Source organism: Macaca mulatta, chromosome 4 (assembly GCF_049350105.2).
Source record: "Macaca mulatta isolate MMU2019108-1 chromosome 4, T2T-MMU8v2.0, whole genome shotgun sequence".
In the NCBI taxonomy this organism is placed as follows: Eukaryota; Metazoa; Chordata; class Mammalia; order Primates; family Cercopithecidae; genus Macaca; species Macaca mulatta.
The window spans coordinates 162361908-162382356 of NC_133409.1; the positions used below are offsets into that span (position 1 = coordinate 162361908).

The 20449-nt window shown below is 36.6% G+C and overlaps 1 protein-coding gene across 2 annotated transcripts in view; it reads right to left on the minus strand.

Moving 5' to 3' along the window:
• Positions 1 to 20449, minus strand: part of CDKAL1 (CDK5 regulatory subunit associated protein 1 like 1) — a 707863-nt gene that overhangs the window by 472635 nt on the left and 214779 nt on the right. The gene's annotated exons all lie outside the window — the stretch shown is intronic.

The window sequence follows — 20449 nt, forward strand, 5'->3', positions numbered from 1 at the left end:
CACCAGAGACTAAGGAAGATTTCCCATGGGAAAACAGAGGAAAGGTAATAAAATCAGACCAAGTGATCCAGGAATGCTTCCTAGAGAACCAAGGGTGACTCCTGGGGTTATGATTAAACAAGATTATGATTGGAGAAGCCCACTGAGAATGAGAGAGCACGGCTAGAGTTTAAAAGGAAAATGAAAACAGAAAAGTAATATTATGATTCACAAAGCTAAAAAAAGAATAAGTCAAAGTTGATTCTTCTTTAAAAGTCCTTAAATTACCATTGTTTTATTACAGAAGAAATATCACAAAAAAAGTCAAACAAAATAGAATATAACATGGAAGTTAGTTAAAGGAAATCATAACATCTTTCATCCTGTATTTCCACCCCTCTGATGAAACCACTAATAATAGTGTGATGAGCAGATACCATGAAATTTTCTGGCATCAAACATTTACGTACAGGTCTGTTCTATAGTTTTATCCTTTTTTTTTTTTACAAATGATAGTGGGTGTGTGTGTGTGTGTGTGTGTGTGTGTGTGTGTGTGTGTGTGTGTAAACAAATATATAAAATAGATATACAAAATAGACCAAGACCAGCTGGGGCAACACAGTGAGGTCCCGAGGTCTTTGGTGGGGGCTATAAATATGTATAAAATACACCTCTGCCTTGATGTTTTTTCTATATATTGTCAGTCTATAGGTCCATTTCATTCCCTTTAATAGCTGCCTACTATCTCTCTGAATGGTTGCACCATGATGTGATGGATGCATCCATACCTCTATTGATGAAAGAATTTCTATTCTTTCATGATTATACAATGCTGCAATGAACTCAACTGAGACAAGAGGAACCTGTTTTTAAAACTTTATTAAAAATGTAATGGCTAGCTGGCCACAGTGGTTCACGCCTATAATTCCAGCACTTTGGGAGGCCTGGGCGGGGGGCAGATCACTTGAGGTCAGGAGTTCAAGACCAGCCTGGCCAACATGGTGAAACCCTATCTCTATTAAAAATACAAAAATTAGCCGGGTGTAGTGGTGCATGCCTTACTCCCAGCTACTCAGGAGACTGAGGCAGGAGAATAACTTGAACATGGGAGGTGGAAGTTGTAGTGAGCTGAGATCACGCCACTGCACTCAAGCATGGGCAACACAGAGAAAAAAAAAAAAAAGAAGAAAGAAAAGACAAGAGAAGATGGGAAGGGAAGGGAAGGGAAGGGAAGGGAAGGGAAGGGAAGGGGTAATTCTCTTAAAAATATTCCTTTGGTCTCAGTATCTTACGGAAAATGAGGAAAGGCTTGTGAGAGCAGACCTGAACTCCATTCTACCTCTGACCACTTAGCCCAACATGATGGCAGCAGCAACAATAATTACTGAGAAACTGCCAAAGGCACGTAAATCTCAGACAACATTAGGTTTTCAGCCCCCAACAAACCTACCTAACTGGAGATGCATCTATCAGGAAACAATGGAACCATTAGGTCCTGGTTTTGTTATGAGAGCCCGGTTGGCTTCCATAGAGAATGTGATTGAAGCAGCCAGCAGAAGAAAGATTTCAAAGAGGAGGAAGTGACCAACAGTGTTAAACACTACAGAGACATAAGTATACAGACTAAAATGAACATGTTTGATTTAACAATACGGGAATCAAACTTAGGGAAAGCAGTGAGTTCAGTAGTAATGAATTATACGTAAGCAAACAGTTAATTTGACTACTCTTAGTAAAAAGTTGGGTAGAAAAGGAAGGAGAAGAAAGACTCTTGATGGCTAGAGAATATTGAATATTTATGTTTTGGATTAGGTTAGTACAAGTAACTATTTATTTATTTTTTTTAGTTTGAGCGGAGAAAGGCAGTAGGCAAAGGAGTTGTAGACTGAAAAACAAGTGATGGAGCAACGATCTTCAGGAAGTAGAGATCAGGAAGTAGACAGAGCAAAATCTAAAACATGAATAGAGGATAAGTCAGAGTGAGAAAAGGGCCAAGTCTTTGTCTCCTGAAAGAAGAGGTTAGGGGTAAAGCATGGGAAAAGATGCTAGTACTCTTGTAGAGGTCAGGGAGGATCTAAGCAAATTCCCACCTGTTGCCCTCAATTTTTCTCAGTGAAGTAAGCGGGAAGTTCATCTGCTAAGAGGTAGAAAGCATATCGTAAAATCATAACAGAATGAACGTTTACAAATACCTATTACAGACAACAAGAGACAGTGATGACTAGGAACACATAAAATTCACCAGACAGTATTGGGATACCAGTTGAAATCTGAGACCATGAATTTACAACAATAACTCCAAGTCCCAGCAGTTCTACAGCAGGAGCCAAGCAGACAAACAGATTGACCCAAGGTTTGTTAATACCACCATTTATTCACTCATCAATTGTTAACCATCTAAATTATACCAGGATGGTTGAAGACTGATGAAACAACACTAAGAGATTTGTGGAATGGACTAGAAAGAAAATGGAACAAGGAAAGTTGACTAGATATTTTAGATGAGAGGAAGTTTGGCAAATAGGTTAGACAGGGAAAGAAGTAGAGCCAGAAAAGAAGACATGAAGTGGCTGGGTGTTGGAGAAAGAGAAAAATTGAAAAAAAAGGAAGGAGAAAAGAAAAAGGACAGAAAGTTATAACCAGAGTACAGACACAGGCATTTAGTATTTCTGAAGAATAGTAAGGTCCAATATCTGGCAATGGGAATAGGTTGCTGAAACAAGATGTAGGTGATGACCACTGGAACTGATGTATGATGAAGTGAGAGGTGACAATGTTGCCAAGACATTATATCCAGACACTCAGATTGCCAAAGATAATACAGACATGAATAGGATAAGAGTTGGTCAAATTTCCTACTGGATGTGGGTGAATAACCAAGATACCAATTAAGGATAGAAGACAGACAATAAAATGAATAAAATATAAGATAATTCAATGATGAAACCAGAAAGAAAAATATTTTCCTATGCAGTTAAAAATATAAAAGCTCAAAAGCACTGCATCTATTCTTATAGCACATGGACTGAATAAGAAGCCATATTTCTAGGGAAAAGTCAGAACATGCAGAGGAAGCAATCTGTTAAAAAGTTGAGGGTAAGCTAAAACTATAAAACTCTTAGAAGAAAACACAGCCTTAAATCTACATGAACCTTAGATTAGACACTGATTTATTAGATGTAACGCCAAAGCACAAACAACAAAAACAACAAAAAAATAAATAAATTGAGTATCATCAAAATTCAAACCATTTCATACTTCAAAGGACAACATCAATAAAGTAACATGACAACACAGAAAATGAGAGAAAACTTTTATAAATCACATATCTGGTAAGGAACTTATATCTAGAATTTATAAAGAACTTCTACAACTCAATAATAAAAAGACAACCCAATTAAAAATGGGAAAATAATCTGAACAGACACTTTTCCAAGCAAAATATACTTATGGCCAACAAACATATGAAAAGATACTTAACATCATTAGCCAACCAAGAAATGCAAATCAGAAACATAATGGAGGAATAGGGAGCTATTGCTTAACGGGTATAGAGTTTTAGTATAAGAAAATGAAAACATTCTAGAGATAGTGGTGATGACACACAATAGTGTAAATGTACTCTGTGCCAGTTAAAAATGGTTACAGTGGTCAATTTTATTTTATGTAGTTTACCAGTATTGAAAAAAACACAATGAGATACTACTTCACACCCAGTAGGATGGCTATCATCAAAAAGACAGGCAGGCCAGGTGCAGTTGCTCACACCTGTAATCCCAGCACTTTGGGAGGCCAATATGGGAAGATCACTTTAAGGCCAGGAGTTTGAGCCCAGCTTGGGCAACACAGCGAGATCCTGTCTCTACAAAAAAATTTTAAAAATTAGCTGGGCACAGTGGTGCTCATCTGTATTCCCAACTACTTGAGAGGCTAAGGCTTTCGGAAAGACAGCTTGAGCCCAGGAGTTCAAAATTACAGTGACCTATGATCACACCACTGCACTCCAGTGTAGGTGACAGAGTGAGACCCTGTCTCCTAAAATACACATGCACACATACAGATAATAACAAGTGTTGGTGAAAATGTGGAGAAATGGGAACCTTCATACATTGCTGATGGGAATGTAGTAAAATGATGCAGCACTTTGGAAAATAAGCTGCCTGTTCCTCAAATGATTAAACATAGAGTTACCATATAATCTAGCAATGTCAATCCTAGTTATAACTCCAAGAAAAATGAAAACATGTCCATACAAAAACTTGTACACAAATGTTCATAATAGCATTATTCATAATAGGCAAAAAGTGAGAACGCAAGTATCCACTGGTGAACAGATTAACAACATGTGGCATATGCATACAATGAAATACAGCAATGCATCACTAAGACAGAATATGTTCTGAGAAATGTGTTATTAGGCCATCGCTTCATTGTGTGAACTTCAGACCGTACTTACACAAACCCAGACGGTACAGCCTGCTACTCAGCTAGGCTATATGGTACAGCCTACTGCTCCTAGGCTACAAACCTGTACAGCCTGCTACTGTACTGAATACTGCAGGCAGCTGCTACACAATGGTAAGAATCTAAACACATAAAAGGTACAGTAAAAATACTGTATTATAATCTAAAGAGACCACTGACTTATATACAATACATCGTTGTTTAAAGTTGTTATGCGGTGCCTGATCATACTCCTAATCCATAAAAGGGAATGAAGTATGGTTACATGCTACAAATGCAAAGTGAAACAAACCAGACAAAAAGTTCACAATAGGAAATGTCCAAAATAAGGAAATCTACAGAGATAATGTCGGTTAGTGATTGTCTTTGGATAGGCAGAGGAAGAATGAAAGGCAGTGCTAAGAAGTACCTGGGGTTTTTTTTTTTTGAAATGATGAAAATGTTCTAAATTGATTGTGGCAATGGTCATACAATTCTATGAATAAACTAAAATGCACTGAATTGTACACTTTAAATGGGTGAATTGCATGGTGTATGAATTATATCTCAGTAAAGTTGTTATTACCAAAAAGAAAAAAAAAGTTGAGAGTGGTCAAAGGTTCTAACATAAAGGCCATGAAAGTCAAGGAAAAACCAAGGAAATGTTACAGATTAAAGGAGACTGAAGAGACCTGACCTGAATGCTACTATGAATCTGAGATTTTTCATTTCCTATAAAGTACAATATGAAACAATTGGCAATAACTGAATAAAGCTAATACATTAGCTTATAGTATTGTATTAATACTGATAATTGTACTATAGTGATTTAAGAGTGTGTCCTAGCTTTTGAAATATACGGGCATTTAGAAGTAAAGGGCATCATGTTTGCAACTCAGTTTCACAAGGATCGGGATGGGGGGAAAATGTGTACACATAAAGAGAATGAGAAAATGTGTTAAAATGTTAATATTTGGGGAATCTGGGTAAAGAGCGTATAGGAACTCTATATTTTTACAACATTTCTGAGTGATATTATGCCAAAATGAAAAGTCTGAGAGAGAGAGAGAGAGAGTGTGTACATGTGTGCATGCACCTAGAAGAAAAAAAGATGGCCCTGATGAAGATGGCGACCATCATGATCACATAGAATTTGCTTGAATGTATATAGCTGAAAATATATCCTCCAACTTAAAATAGTACTGATTACATTTGCTTTTAAGGCAGGAAGTGGGATACTGCCAACACATAATAATTTAAATCACTGGATGGTGTGTGGGAACCCCAGGACCTTAAAAAGAAAGGTCTGCCAAAACTGTAAAATAAAAAATAAAAAATAAAAATTTAAGTACGTGATTACAAACAGAAGAGAAGTTTATTAAATGATTTAAAGAAAATATTATGTCGATTTTGGTTTCCAGTAAGGAAGACAATGGAGGAAGCAGTGGGGAAAAGGGAAAAAAGGGGAGACCAAGAGGAAAGGGAGAGAAGAGTCAGGGGAGGGGGAGTTACATGGAAGAGGGGGAAGTCAGGAGGGAAAAAAATGAAGGGTGGGAGGCACAGAAAGAAGAAAAAACAATCGAGAGCAAGAAAACAAACTCAAAATTCACATACAGTAATGAAGAATATATTGAACTCATTCTGGGAGAAAAGGAAAGTTGTTATTAATTAATACTATAAATTGAGGCCCTGAATACACAAGAGCTTATTCTCTAGCATGTAATTCAAATAAAATAAATAAAACAGTATCTTGTGTCCTTCAGGCACTTAGTTATAAATATACACACAAAAAAGACATGCAGTATGTTCTATTACTGACTCCATATGTTCTCAACAATGAAGAAAGGAGTCGGTGTATAAACAATTCATAAATAACATTAATGAGTCATTCTACTGCAGAACTTTAAAAAGAAATCCACAAAAATGTTTTATTCAGCTATTATCAACTATGCCAAATTTATAACTAGACATGTATTGAAGAAACAAGCCTATACAATGGCATGCAAAGCAAATAAAAATGCTATTCTAAAGTATCCTAATCACTCAGAGCAGTGCTGTCTGCAGGACCTTCTGCAGTGATGGAAATGTTTATATGCTGTGCCATCCACTATGATAGTCACTAGCCACATGTGGTTATTACAGACTTGAAATGTGGCTACTGTTACTGAGGAACTTAATTCATATTTAAATAGTCAAATGTGGCTACTGCAGCCACACTGAAAAGTGCAGCTTTAGGGAATGGCTAAGGGAGCTACCCAGTTTAAAACAGTAATTTGTTATGGCAGCCTTAGGAAATGAACATACATCTCAAACACAATTTTGCCAACTAGGCTCAAAAAAAAAAAAAAGTCCACTCATTTGAAGCTGTCAGAGAACAAGCTGATATTGCTCTGCAGTGGAAGGCTCTGCTTTAGTATGCACTTGAAGGATTTTTTTCCTGAAAAACCAGCAGCTAGATAAGTTAATGACTAGGAATAACACCGTGACAGCTAACATTTCTTGAACAATTACTCTGTTTCATGCTCTACACTGACACTTCATGTGCATTATCACACTTAATCCTCAAATACTACTAGGCAGGAGGAGATAGTACTGTTATTTCTTCTTTTCTTTTCTTTTTTTTTTTGAGACAGAGTCTCACTCTGTTGCTCAGGCTAGAGCGCAGTGGTGTAATCTCGGCTCACTGCAACCTCTACTCCCCAGGTTCAAGCGATTCTCCTGCCCCAGCCTCCCAAGTAGCTGGGATTACAGGCGCACGCCACCACATCAAGCTAATTTTTGTATTTTTAGTAGAGATGGGGTTTCACCATGTTGGCCAGGTTGATCTCGAACTCCTAACTTCAAGTGATCCGCCCGTCTCAGCCTCTCAAAGTGCTAGGATTACAGGTGTGAGCCACCATGCCTGGCCAATAGTACTGTTATTTCTGAGGCTGAGAGAATTGAGGCACAAGGATATCAAGCTAGAGTTTTGCCAATGATTCCTAGTAGATCTTGTCCAGAAATGGCAGATAGGTGGTCCTCTTGATGAATCTCCCTTTTCCTATGCACATGGAGGTTATTATTAAATGATCATAAAATGTCATTCAACTGAACCTGAACTTTCAAGAGACTCAGACAACAACTATTTTCCCCAAACTCTCCCCCACAAATCACCATTGGTATAAATACATTCATTTTAAAAATATTTGTTAAACACTAACCATGAACTACAAAGTTATAGTAACTGGGGACATAATAGTGAAAAATACAATGTCCCTACTTTGGGAGGGCAAGGCTGGAGAATCACTTGAGCCCAGGAGTTTGAGACCAGCCTGGAAAACTACAGACACCATCTTTACAAAAATGAAAAAGTAGCCATGTGTGGTGGCATGTGCCTGTAGTCCCAGCTACTCAGGAGGCTGAGCTAGGAGGATCACTTGAGCCCAAGAAGTCAAGGCTGCAGTGTGACATGATCACATCATTGCACTCCAGCCTGAGTGACAGGGTGAAACCCTGTCTTAAACAAACAAAAAATACAACATCCCTGCTTCATGGACCTTATATTCTAATTAAGGGAAAGAAACATGCAAATAATGGAAAACCTTCATTTGCTACAATGACAGACACTATGAAGAAATTAAAATCTGGGGCCAGATGTGGTGGTTCACGCCTATAATCACGGCACTTTGGGAGACTGAGGTGGGAAGATTGTTTGAGCCTAGGAGTTTGAACTCACCCTGGGTAACACAGCGAGACCCCATATTAAAAAAAAAAAAATGGAAAAGAAAAAGAAAATCTGAGATTAGTGGTAGGAGGCAGAGAGCACAATTTTTCTACAGTGGTCCAATTAAACTTACTGAATAGGTAGCATTAATTCTGGGACCTGAACCACTGACAGAGGCATCAATGTGAACCTCCGGCAGAAGAGTAAGTACAAGGACTGAGAGGCTGAAATAACATAAATGGGTTGTGTGGTCAAAAGAAGACCAGCAATTAGGGACACAGTGGTAAGAGATGAGGTCACATAATGATGGTAGAAAGAGTATGTGAGACCCTGCAGTTCATGCTATGTGGTTTAGATTTTATTCTATTTGCAAACGAAAGCCATTGGAGGGTTAATAGAATAATATTAACAACATTGCTCAGGTTAATTATATTAAAAATGTGAAAAACTGCTCTTTGTCCATATTTCTCTATTAGTTGGTATGACTCTTATTAAGCCTGCATGAATCTGGCTGGGGTTTTATTATCTCTTGATTTTATCCCAAGATACCTCAAATCTTTTCAGGAGTAAAAGAAGTTAATACATTATAGATATAGATATAAAAACATACATGCAAAGTACTTTCTTATTAGCTGTCTTAATTTTGATTGTACATAAATAAATAAAAAGACAATGTCATTTTCATTCCAATTAAAAAATATCACAATCAAAACTTTAAAACTACCTGAAAACTCCACTCATCTATAAAAGGAAAAAATGATATCAGGGTCCAGTTTCATTCTTTTGCATGTGGCTCTCCAGTTTTCCCAACACCATAAAGATACTATCCTTTCCCCAGTGTGTCTTCTTGGTGGGCTTGTTGAAAATTAGTTGAGTGCATATGCTTGGTATGCTTGGATTTATCTCTAGGCTCTCTGTTCTGTTCCCATTAGTCTATGTGTCTGCTGTTTTTATGCCAGTGCCATACTGTTTTGATTACTATAGGGTTTTTTTTTTGTTTGTTTTTGTTTTTGTTTTTTTTTAAAGAAACAGAGTCTTGCTCTCTTTCCCAAGCTGGAGCTGGAGTGCTGTGTCACAATCACAACAACTCACCACAGCCTGGAACTCCTTGGCTCAAACAACCCTCCTGCCTCAGCCTCCCAAGTAGCTGGAACCACAAGAGTGTGCCATCATGCCAGGCTAATTGTTGTTGTTGTTGCTGTTGTTGTTGTTGTTGCTGTTGTTGTTGTTATTATTATTATTATTTTAGAGACAAGGTTTCAGTATATTGCCCAGGTTGATCTCAAATTCTCAGCCTCAAGAGATCTTCTCACTTCAGCCTCTTGAGTTGCTGCAATTATAGGCATAAACCACCGCTAGCCACAATAACTTTATACTGTAATTTTAAATCAGAAAGTGTGATGTCGCCAACTTTTTCTTTTTCAAGACTGTTTTGGCTATTCAGAGTCTCCTGTGGTTCCATACAAATTTTAGAACTGTTTTTCTATATTTGCAAACAATGTCATTGGAATTTTGATAGAAACTGCATTGAATCTGTATACTATACCATACACAAAAATCAGCTCCAAACAGATTATAGGCCTAAATGTAAGACCTGACACTGCAAAATTCCTGGGAGGAAACTCTCCCTCCTTAAACATAGGGAAAAAGATCTTTGACACTGGCCTTGGCACTGATTTTTTGGATATCACACCAAAAGCTCGGGCAACAAAAAGCAAAAATAAACAAATAGGACTACATCAGGCTAAAATGCTTCTGCACAGCAAGGGAAGCCATCAACTGAATGAAAAGGCAGCCTATGGATTGGGAGAAAATATTTGCAAACCATATACCTGATAAGGGATTCACATGCAAAATATACAAGGAATTCATACAACTCAATAGCAAAAAATTAAGTAACCTTATTTAAAAATGGGCAAAGGACCTGAACAGACATTTTTCCAAAGGAAACATACAAATGGCCAATGAAAATGGATATAAAAAGGTGCTCAACATCACTAATCATTAGGGAAAGGCAAATCAAAACCACAATGAGCTATCACCTCATTGAGGATGGCCATGCCAAAGAGACAATAAATAACCAGTGTCAGTAAGGAACTAGAGAAGACAGAACCCTTATGCACTGTTGGTAGGAAAGTAAACTGGTACAACCATTATGGAAAACAGTATAAAGATGCCTCAAAGACTTAAAAATAGAACTACCCTATGATCCAGCAATTCTTACATATCCAAAAGAAATGAAATCTGCACTCTGTAGAAAGATCTGTGCTCTCAAGTCCAATGCAGCATTATATACAATAACCAAGACATGAAAACAACCTAAGTATCCATCAACGGATGAATGAATAAAATAACTGTGGTATATTTAAGTAATGGAATATTATTCAACATTTTTAAAAGGACATCCAGTCATTTGTGACAACATTGATGAACCTGGAGGACATTACGCTAAGTAAACTCAGCCAGACACAGGGAAAAAAAAAAACGCATGATTTCAATTGTGCGTAAAATCTTTACTTAAAACAAGTCAAATACAGAGAAACAGAGAGTAGTGTGGGGATTGCCAGGGGTGGGGAGGGGGAGAAAATGTGACATAAATCAAAGGGTACAAAGTTGCAGTTATGTAGGATAACTCTAGGGATCTAATTACATCATCAGGGCTATAGTTAATATTGTATACTGAAAATCTACTAAGAGTAGATATTAGGTACTCTTACTACACACAAACATAAAAAGTAACTACAGAAGGAGATGGATAAGTTATTTTGTTTGACTCTAGTAATCATTTCACTATGTATACATAAAAACATTGTACACCTTAAATATATACAATAAAAAAGGAAAGAAAAGCCCTTCTTTCCATCTCCATTAAGAACTATACATATAAAGTCTTTGCCATCAAATGTATGTTCAGGTGTTTCCCCTTTACCATAACGAAGTTTGATTGAATAATCAGCATCTGACAAGTCAAAGTTCAATATTAACTTCTCTATTAAGCCAAGTCCCTACCCTACATAGTAATGGGGAAGGATCCAATTTCCAAATCCCTTACATGTGGAGAAGCTGACAGCAGTCACTAAGCTAGCTTAATGTGTTTCAACGCTGAGAAGACTTTTCTTGAACTCACAAGCCCGTGAGCAAGTTTGCTGTGTAACACAAAAGAGCATTTGATGTTATGTGTGATTTAACTTTAATACTCATCTCCCAGTATATTTTCATCTTTAATCTCTTCATTCAAAAGATTCTTCCCCAAAGGTAGAAATAGTCCTTTCAACGAAAGTTATGTGACAGCACATTCCTCATACCACTGAAGGCATATTTCACCTGAATGGTACCAGTGAGTGACTAATACTGAGTTAGAGATAAAAATTACTAATTGAAAGATGAGGCCAGGCTAAAAAGGTGCTAGTAAAATGAGAATCAGTACCAGGAACCTCTCTTCCTCTTAAATGCAACTAAAATACCTATTAAACTTTCTGTAGGGGTAAGGGATAAAGGAGGCAAAAAACCCCTTCAGCAATAAAAACAAAATTCAACAGGCTAAGCTCAATCACACACAGAAACAGTGTTTGGGACATCAGAATACTCCTATTAAGTAACAGAACATACTACAAATTAAAAGATAATTTAAAAAGTGATACTAAAGTTAAACACAGAGTAATATTATAACTAAAACACAGACACATTAGAGATGTAAAATACCAATTAATAAACAATTTTATACATCAAGCTTGTCCAACCCACGGCCTCTGGGCCCCACGTCGCCCAGGACAGCTTTGAATGTGGCCCAACACAACCTGTAAACTTTCTTAAAACATTATTAGATTTTTTTTTTTTAGCTCATCAGCTATTGTTAGTGTGAGTGTATGCTAGGTGTGGCCTCAGACAATTCTTCTTCTTCCAGTACAGCCCAGGGAAGCCAAAAGATAACTCCTATTATACATAATAGGCAGAATAATGATCTCCCAAAGACATCCAAGTCCTAATCCTTGAACCTGTGAATATGTTACTTTACATGGCAAACACAACTTTCTGGATGTGATCAAGATTAGGGACCTGAGATAAGAGTAACATGGATTATCCAGGTGGGCCCAATGTAACCACATGAGTGTCAAAAGAACCTGAGAACCTTTTCCACCTGGGGCAGAGTGGGTGGAGGGCAACATAGGGAGAACCTGTCCCTATTTAATTAAAAAAAGAAAAGAAAGATAAATAAATAAAAATAAACTACATTTGTGATACTCTGTTAGAGCAGCAAAGAAAACTAATGTACTAATTAAGAAATAAACATGAGCTGGGCACAGTGGTTCATCCCTGTAATCCCAGCACTTTGAGAGGCTGAGTCAGGAGGATCCCTTGAGCCGAGGAGTTCAAGACAAGTCTAGGCAGCACGGCAAAACCCTGTCTCTACAAAAAATTTAAAAATGAGCCCAGCATGGTGGCATGTGCTTATAGTTTCAGCTACCTGGGAGGCTGAGGTGGGAGGATCCCTTGAGCCCAGAAGGTCAAGGCTACAATAAGCTATGAGTGCACCATCACACTCCATCCTCAGGGACAGAGTAAGACCTTGCCTTGAAAGAGAGAAGGAAGGAAAGAAAAGAGAGGATAGGGGAAAGGAAGGAAGGAGAGGGGAAAGAAAGGAAGGGGAGGGGAGAGGAAGGAACACATAAACATATTATAGAGTTAGCATCATAAAAGGATAAAGGAAAAATGTTTAAACAAATGCTGCTCAAATAACTAGGAACAATATGAAAAAATTAAAGTTAAATCCATATCTTATAATTTAATAGTCACTCAAAAAGTATTTATTGAGCCAGACACTGTACTAGGCAGAGAAGATAAATGTACAGTATATATAAATATGTAAAATAATAATAAAATCTCTGGCTCTATAGAGCCTATCAGTAAGTGTCCATCACAGTAACATGCAAATGGATTGGCAGTTGGATAAATCCTTTTCATATTTTAAAAACAGGTGAGAGAGAGAGAGAAAACATTAGATACTTTATCAGACATGTTCCCTTGGAGAACATAGCTTTCAAGTGTTGAAACCACATTACAAATTACCCACCCACCCTCCAAAACTCCATGTTTCTAACTATATCAAAATCTTAAAACACAATAAAAAATGACAAATATGAGCCAGCAATCCCTCTTCTGTGTATATACCGAAAGGAGATGAAATCCCTACCTCATAAAGATATTTGTACTCCAGTATTCATTGCAGCATTATTCACAACACCCAGATTGAAAATAACCTAAGTGCCCTGTGGTGTATATATACAATGGAATATTATTCAGCCTTTAAAAAGGAGGAAATCCTGCCACTTCCAACAACATGGAAAGACATGGAGGACATTATGCTAATTGAAATAAACCAAACACAGAAAGAAACATAATGCATGATCTTACATATGTGTGGGATCCTTTGAAAAAAAAAAAAAAAAAGCTCAAATACACAGAAATAATTTTAAAACCGGTGGTTACCAGAGGCAAGGGAGGGAGAGCTGGAAATGGGTTAGGGATTGTGCTTAATAAGTAGATTTTGGCTGCTCTTGACACAAAAATAGTAACTCTGAGATGATTGATATATAAATCTGCTTCACTATATGTGTGTCCCAAACATCATGTTACAAACTGCAAATATGTACAACAAAATTTATTTTTAAAAATATATATAAAAGAGATATAATGGTTGAATATGAGAGGGCAATTTTTTTTTAAATGATTGCCTATAATCTCAGCATTCTGGGAGGCCAAGCCAGGAGGATCTGAGCCCAACAGTTTGAGATCAGCATGGGCAACAAAGTGAGATCTCATCTCTCTTTAAAATAAATTTTAAGAATTAAGAAAGAAAAAAAAAAGACAGACAAATATTTTCCCCATGTTAAAACAGATTGATTTCTTACTACTGAGTTGGAGTCATTATATCTCCTGGACATAGGTCCTGTAGGAGATGTATATTTTGCAAATTTTTTTCTCAGTCATGGCATTTTTCTTTTCATTTTCTTAACAGTATCTTTTGAGAAGTGAAAGTGTTTATTGTGATTAAGTAAATTTTATCAATTTCTTTTCTTTCCTGGGTTGTGCTTTTTGTGTCCTAAGTAGTAGTTTCCTAACTCAAGATCACAAAAACAGGAGGAAAGTTGCTAAGAGATTTGAATACCTTACCAAAGATATATAGATAGCAAAGAAGCACATGAAAATATGCTCAACATCATTAATCAACAGAGAAAAGCAAATTAAAACTACAATGAGAAATCACTAACACACCTAGTAGAATTGTCAAAATTTTTAAAAAATTGACAATACTAAGTACCGATGAAGACGTGAAGCAGCTGGGACTGGTGATAGAAATGCAAAATGAAATAGCCACTTTGGAAAACACTGGCAGCTTCCTAAAAGGCAAAAGAGATGCTTACCATATGACCTGGCAATCCCAGGTATTTATTTATCCCAGAAAAATAAAAATATGTATCTACACAAAGACCCGTGGATGAATGTTTATGGAAGCTTTATTCATAATAGCCTTTAGCTGAAAAGAACACACATATCCATCAATTGGTGAAGAGACAAACTGTAGTCCACAACACAGTGAAATAATTCTAGGCACTAAAAAGTAACAACTACTGATAAATGAAACAACATAGATGAATACTGAAGGCGCTGTGCTAAGGAAAAGAAAAAAGACACAAGTAATATATTCATTTATATGACATTCTCAAAAAGACAAAACTATAGGAACAGAGATCGCATCAATGGTTGCCAAGGACTGGGGGCATGGGAAGAGTAGGCATGTTTGAATACGAGAGGGCACAAGATAACTTTTAAGCACAATAGAAATTATGTGGTGACTGTCCAAATTCATTAAAAGTGAATTTAACTGTTAACTATACCTCAATAAATGTGACCTAAAATAAGAAAAGACTGATATCATGAATATACAAGAAAATAAAGGACAGATAATGAACAAAGGGCATGAAGAGACAACCAGTGTATTATACTGCTTCTCGCCTTCACCTGTTCATGCTGTCTTTCCCCGCTGCCCCAACACAGTGTTTCCCCCTGTCCTGTGGTTCACTGAGCACAACCTCCTTCCTTCTCTCACCCTCACTATTGTACTCATCACTCATCTGCACAACTCCACACTACGCTTCTTAACACTCCCCATTCCACTCACTCCTTTTCCTTTTCCCCTCCAGGCATCTTACACACAGGTGCCTAACTCTTATATTGTTGTTTCTGATCGAAAGACCTTTTTCCCTTCTCCACTCATTAAACCACTACGTAATATCAGAGGCCTATGTAAAGCATGGCTGCATCCTGTGTCTGCCCACAGCCCTTCTCCCTATGCAGATTAATCACAAAGACTTGCACCTCTCATCAGATTTCATGGTCTTTAGGGAGAATATATGTTGTATTCAGCTCAGTATCTCCAGCAAATGGTTTAGTTCCAGGCACACAGTTGTGCTCGATGTTGACTCTACTACTAAGTAAATTAGTTAATTTTTTAAAAAATAGCAAATACAGAGCACTATGTGCCAAGTTCCATGCTAAGCACAGTTACATGTATTAATTGATTTTTTTTTTTTTTTTTTTTTAAAGTAGGGACAGGGTTTCACCATGTTGTCCAGGCTGGTCTCAAACTCTTGACCTAAAGTGATCCACCCGCCTCGGCCTCCCAAAGTGCCGGGATTAGAGGCGTGAGCCACCGCACCCAGCCATATTAATTGATTTAACCCTTAAAAAACTCAGAGTCAGGTTCTATTATTATCACCATTTAACGATGGAAGAAACTGAGGTACACAGAGGTTAAGTAACTTGTACAAGGTCACACTGCTAAGAAATAGTGCAGTAGGGATATGAATCCATGCAATCTAGTTCCCAAATCTATGATATACTACACTTTAATCATTCAATAGGTGAAACATGTATGAATACAGGTGAGATAGATGATGCCAAAAAAAGTGAAACCAACAAGTCAAGGAAGGGAAAAACATAAATGGGTGTTTAAATTTACATGTCATTCTCTCACAATACTGCCTTTTAGACAACGGAAGGTCAAAAAATAGAACATGGCAAGAAGAAATGTTCAAATAGGGGCAAACAGGAGAAGGAGAGAGTTCCTCAAGCCTTGCCCTCAATACTGATCCCACCATTACTGTGACACTGCTCCACTTTGTGAATTCGTTTACCTTTTGCAACATGGTATACGATAGAAATATTCTCAAATGTAGCCATTCAAATGCAGCTTTAACTATACACATAATTTTCAAAATTAAAGTGCTCACATTTGAAATAGTCAAAAGTCAATCCTGTTTCACTTTTCAAGATTACAGCAGCCTGCCTGAAAAGAAGTTTAACCACTGCAAATCAACCTAGTAATAGTCCCTGAGATAAGTGGACACCTGTGTTAAACCACATTTCTGTTCAGCTCTCCAAATAAAATGTTCACCTGCCTGCAAGGCTCACAGCTGGCACATGAGGAAGCCTTGCCATTTACAAATTTTCAATATCAAATTGTATATTCCATTGTGAACTGCATGTTTTAACATTTTACCACCTATCTATTAATTTGTAGTTTACTTAGAATTTCTAGAGCTATAATTAGTTATAATGATCAGTCCAATGAATTAACACCAAGACCAACTTCAAATGTGGTCCTTGTTATTAACACAGAAAAACTACACAAAGCACACAATTTCACAAACACACCTTCTAGTAAAAGAGTGAGAGCCTAACTTCCAAATAAATGCTGTTCCTGTTAATAATGGATACTGTAATAACAGATAAATAACACTACCTTAGGAAGAAGAATTCAGCAAATAAATATTGTTTCACTCATCTCTCCCTAACACAACTCACAACCAGCAGACACAAAGCGTATTTCCATCTGAGCCTTAAAGAGAAATTCCCAACTAATTGATCTCACTATGGTCTAGGGACCCATCTGACTAGATTCTCTAGAAAGCTGGAGAAGTTCTGGACTCAAACCAGATGTCTCTCTCTAAGAACCAGAATGTAAGCTCAGTGAGGACAGGGATCTGGGACCGCTGCATTCCCAGCTCCTACATAGTACTGTGCTTAGAACAGTACACCAAGCACATAGTAGACACTCAGTAAGCACCTGATGAACCAAAGAAATAATGTTATGGCAGGTCTAGGATTTGAAGCCAGGCTTTCTGATGCCTAAAGTCTACTACTCTTTTTTTTACTGCAAATGTTAAGAGAACATCCTATTTTCTGGTTAATCTAAAAGAAACTTTCTGCCAACAAAGTAGCCTAAAAGAAAAACAGAAGCATTCAAACAGGTATATTCACAAGATATGAAACTATCAACAGCTAACATAAATGACATAAACAAATAGCAGTAATAAAAATGGCCTTGCATGAAAACTCTAAGGTAGATGATTAACCATAACTATTTGTTAAAAGAGAAAGGAAATATTTAACTGTAAAGTGAAATGTTTCAAGAGCCTGAAAAAAGACAAAAAGATCTTGATTCTGTACTGGTCACTGATAAATATACATCATCTAGATATAAAATTTAAACTTCACTTCATGCTAAGAAAAAGGTTTTGGCTAAAACGTTTTATTCAAGACATTTATGTTTTAAAATCTGTTCTTTCTTCTCTTCCATTGTGAAGAAATTAGACAGGTTTGTGCACAGATTTTTGCCCCAAGATGGGAGAAGTACAGAGGTTACGACCACCAAAGCCGGTGCATCTGGACCCAGAGGATGACAAGCTTTATTTCTGGTTTCGATGTTTTGTTATTTTCTTTCCACGCACCATCACACGAATAACATTAATCACAACTAGGTGATTTCAGGGGAGAGTGGGACAGGTGATAATAAAAGGCCCAGAGGTCAAATAACTGCTTACCATGTATTCTCACCACACAGCCTTACTCTGCTTACTAAAATAAATGCCCCATTCCTACAGGCTGATATTGATGGAAATTAGAATGTTATGATGGTAGTAATTTCTCTCTTTATTAATATCTTCTTAAATGCCTATTCTATGAGCACTTTCAAACATGGGTAAGTACAATATAAATCCTTTAACTCAGATATGCAATAAGTAGCTTGCTCACCCAATGATCCCCACCTCATGGAAGCTTTTGATTTTACTCACCTGGGTCAATAGAATTGACACATTCTTCCTGTACTGTAAGGTGACACAGATAAAGGCTAGCAGAAGGTAAAAGCAAAGAATGCAGTTACAGTTGTTCTTCCTTCCAATTCTATTAACATCCTCCCATCATAGAAATTTTGTGAAGGAATAACATTCTTTACTCAATCACACAATACAGTTCTAACCTTCCTGCTAAAAATCGTTTCCCAAGTCACTGAATTTAAACATCTATTCTTTTTGCACTTCAGAATTGCCTTCTCTTTGTATAAAATATAATTCATTTCTTTATTTCACTGTAACTCACTATATTTCAGCAGGTTTCTAGTTTTATAGCAATTCTACAGAACAATTCTATTCAAAAGTAGGTCTCTCTAAAGATAAAATTTAGATACTTTTGCTTCCTAATTTGTAATTTGTTTTCAAAATTTTCATTTATGTGGACATAATTTTCATATGTAAAAAGTCAGTGATGATAAATAAAATGTCATATACCTGTCACAGAAAAATATGCTCCAAAAATGATATTAACAAATAATAATCTTATACTTTAATAATACTTAATGCTGGTAAAGATATAATTAAATTACACCTCTGAAATGTTAATGATAGTGTGATCCCACTTTCAGAAACTTTTTTAAATACACTAATTTTAAATTAAAAATAAAAGACCAGTGAGAGCATTAATGTATTATGTATATTTCCTACAAACTAGAAAATTCTTAAATCCAATAATTAAGAAATAGGTAAATTATGTGATATCCTTCAATAGAACACTAATGACAGACTTAAAATGGTTACAAAGCTCATGAAATAACCTAGAAAAATAAGAATACAAAATAGTTTTGAGATTACAATTAAGTAAAAGATGCAAAGGTTAAGTCTGAAGGAGATAAGCAAAATTATAATTGCATTATGGCAATAGAAATACAGATTTTATTTCTATTCACTTTTCAAAATGTGTTCTTAAGTTATTTCTCCAATTGTAAATGAACAAAATAAAATAAACCTAAAGACTACTAGTGGTAACAAAATGGGACTATGTGACAGAACAAAACAGCAAAAGAAACTCTCAACAGAGTAAACAAACAACCTACAGAATGGCAGAAAATGTTTGTAAACCATGCATCTGTCAAAGGTCTAATAACCAGCATCTATAAGGAACGTAAACAAATTTACAAGAGAAAAACAAACAGCCCTATTAAAAAGTGGGCAAAGGATATGAACAGACACTTTTCAAAAGAAGACATACATGTGGCTAACAAGCATATGGAAAAAAAGCTCAATGTCACTGATTGTTAGAGAAATGAAAATCAAAACCTCAATGAGATACTACCTCATGCCAGTAAGAATGGCTATTATCAAAATGTCAAAAAATAACAGATGTTGGCAAGACTATAGAGAAAAGGGAACACTTACACACTTTTGGTGGGAGTGTAAATTAGTTCAACCAGTATGGAAAGCAATGTGGCAACTCCTCAGAGAGCTAAAAGCAAAACTACCATTCGACCCAGCAATCTCATTACTGGGTATATACCCAGAGTAATATAAATCATTCTACCATAAAAACAAATGCATGCAAATGTTCACTGCAGCACTATTCACAATAGCAAAGACATGGAATCAACCTACAATGACACATCGGATAAAGAAAATGTGGTACACAATATACACTATGGAATACTATGCAGCCATTAAAAAAAAAAAAAAAAAAACCAACAGCATGTCTTTGTAGGACTATGGATGGAGCTGCAGGCCATTATCCTTAGCAAACTAACGCAGGAGCAGAAAACCAAATACCATACTTTCTCACTTTTAAGTGGGAGCTATACGATGAGAACACATGGACACATCAGGGGTAACACCACACACTGGGGGCTGTTGGAGGGTAGTGAGTGGGAAGAGGGAGAGCATCAGGAAAAATAACTAACGAGTACAAGGCTTAGTACCTGGGTGACAAAATAATCTGTACAACAGTCACGTGTTTAACCTATATAACAAACCTGTGCATGTAACCCTGAACTTAAAATAGAAGTTTACAGAAAAAGAATGTCAACCACAGAACAACAAAGGTGCTGATTAAATAAAAACAAAATGTTTATCTGCCAGTGTCACAGCTTTGTGTTGGCCCTGAAAATGGGACTGACACAAAGCTATGACTTTGGCAAATAAACTCACATTAATAGCCCTG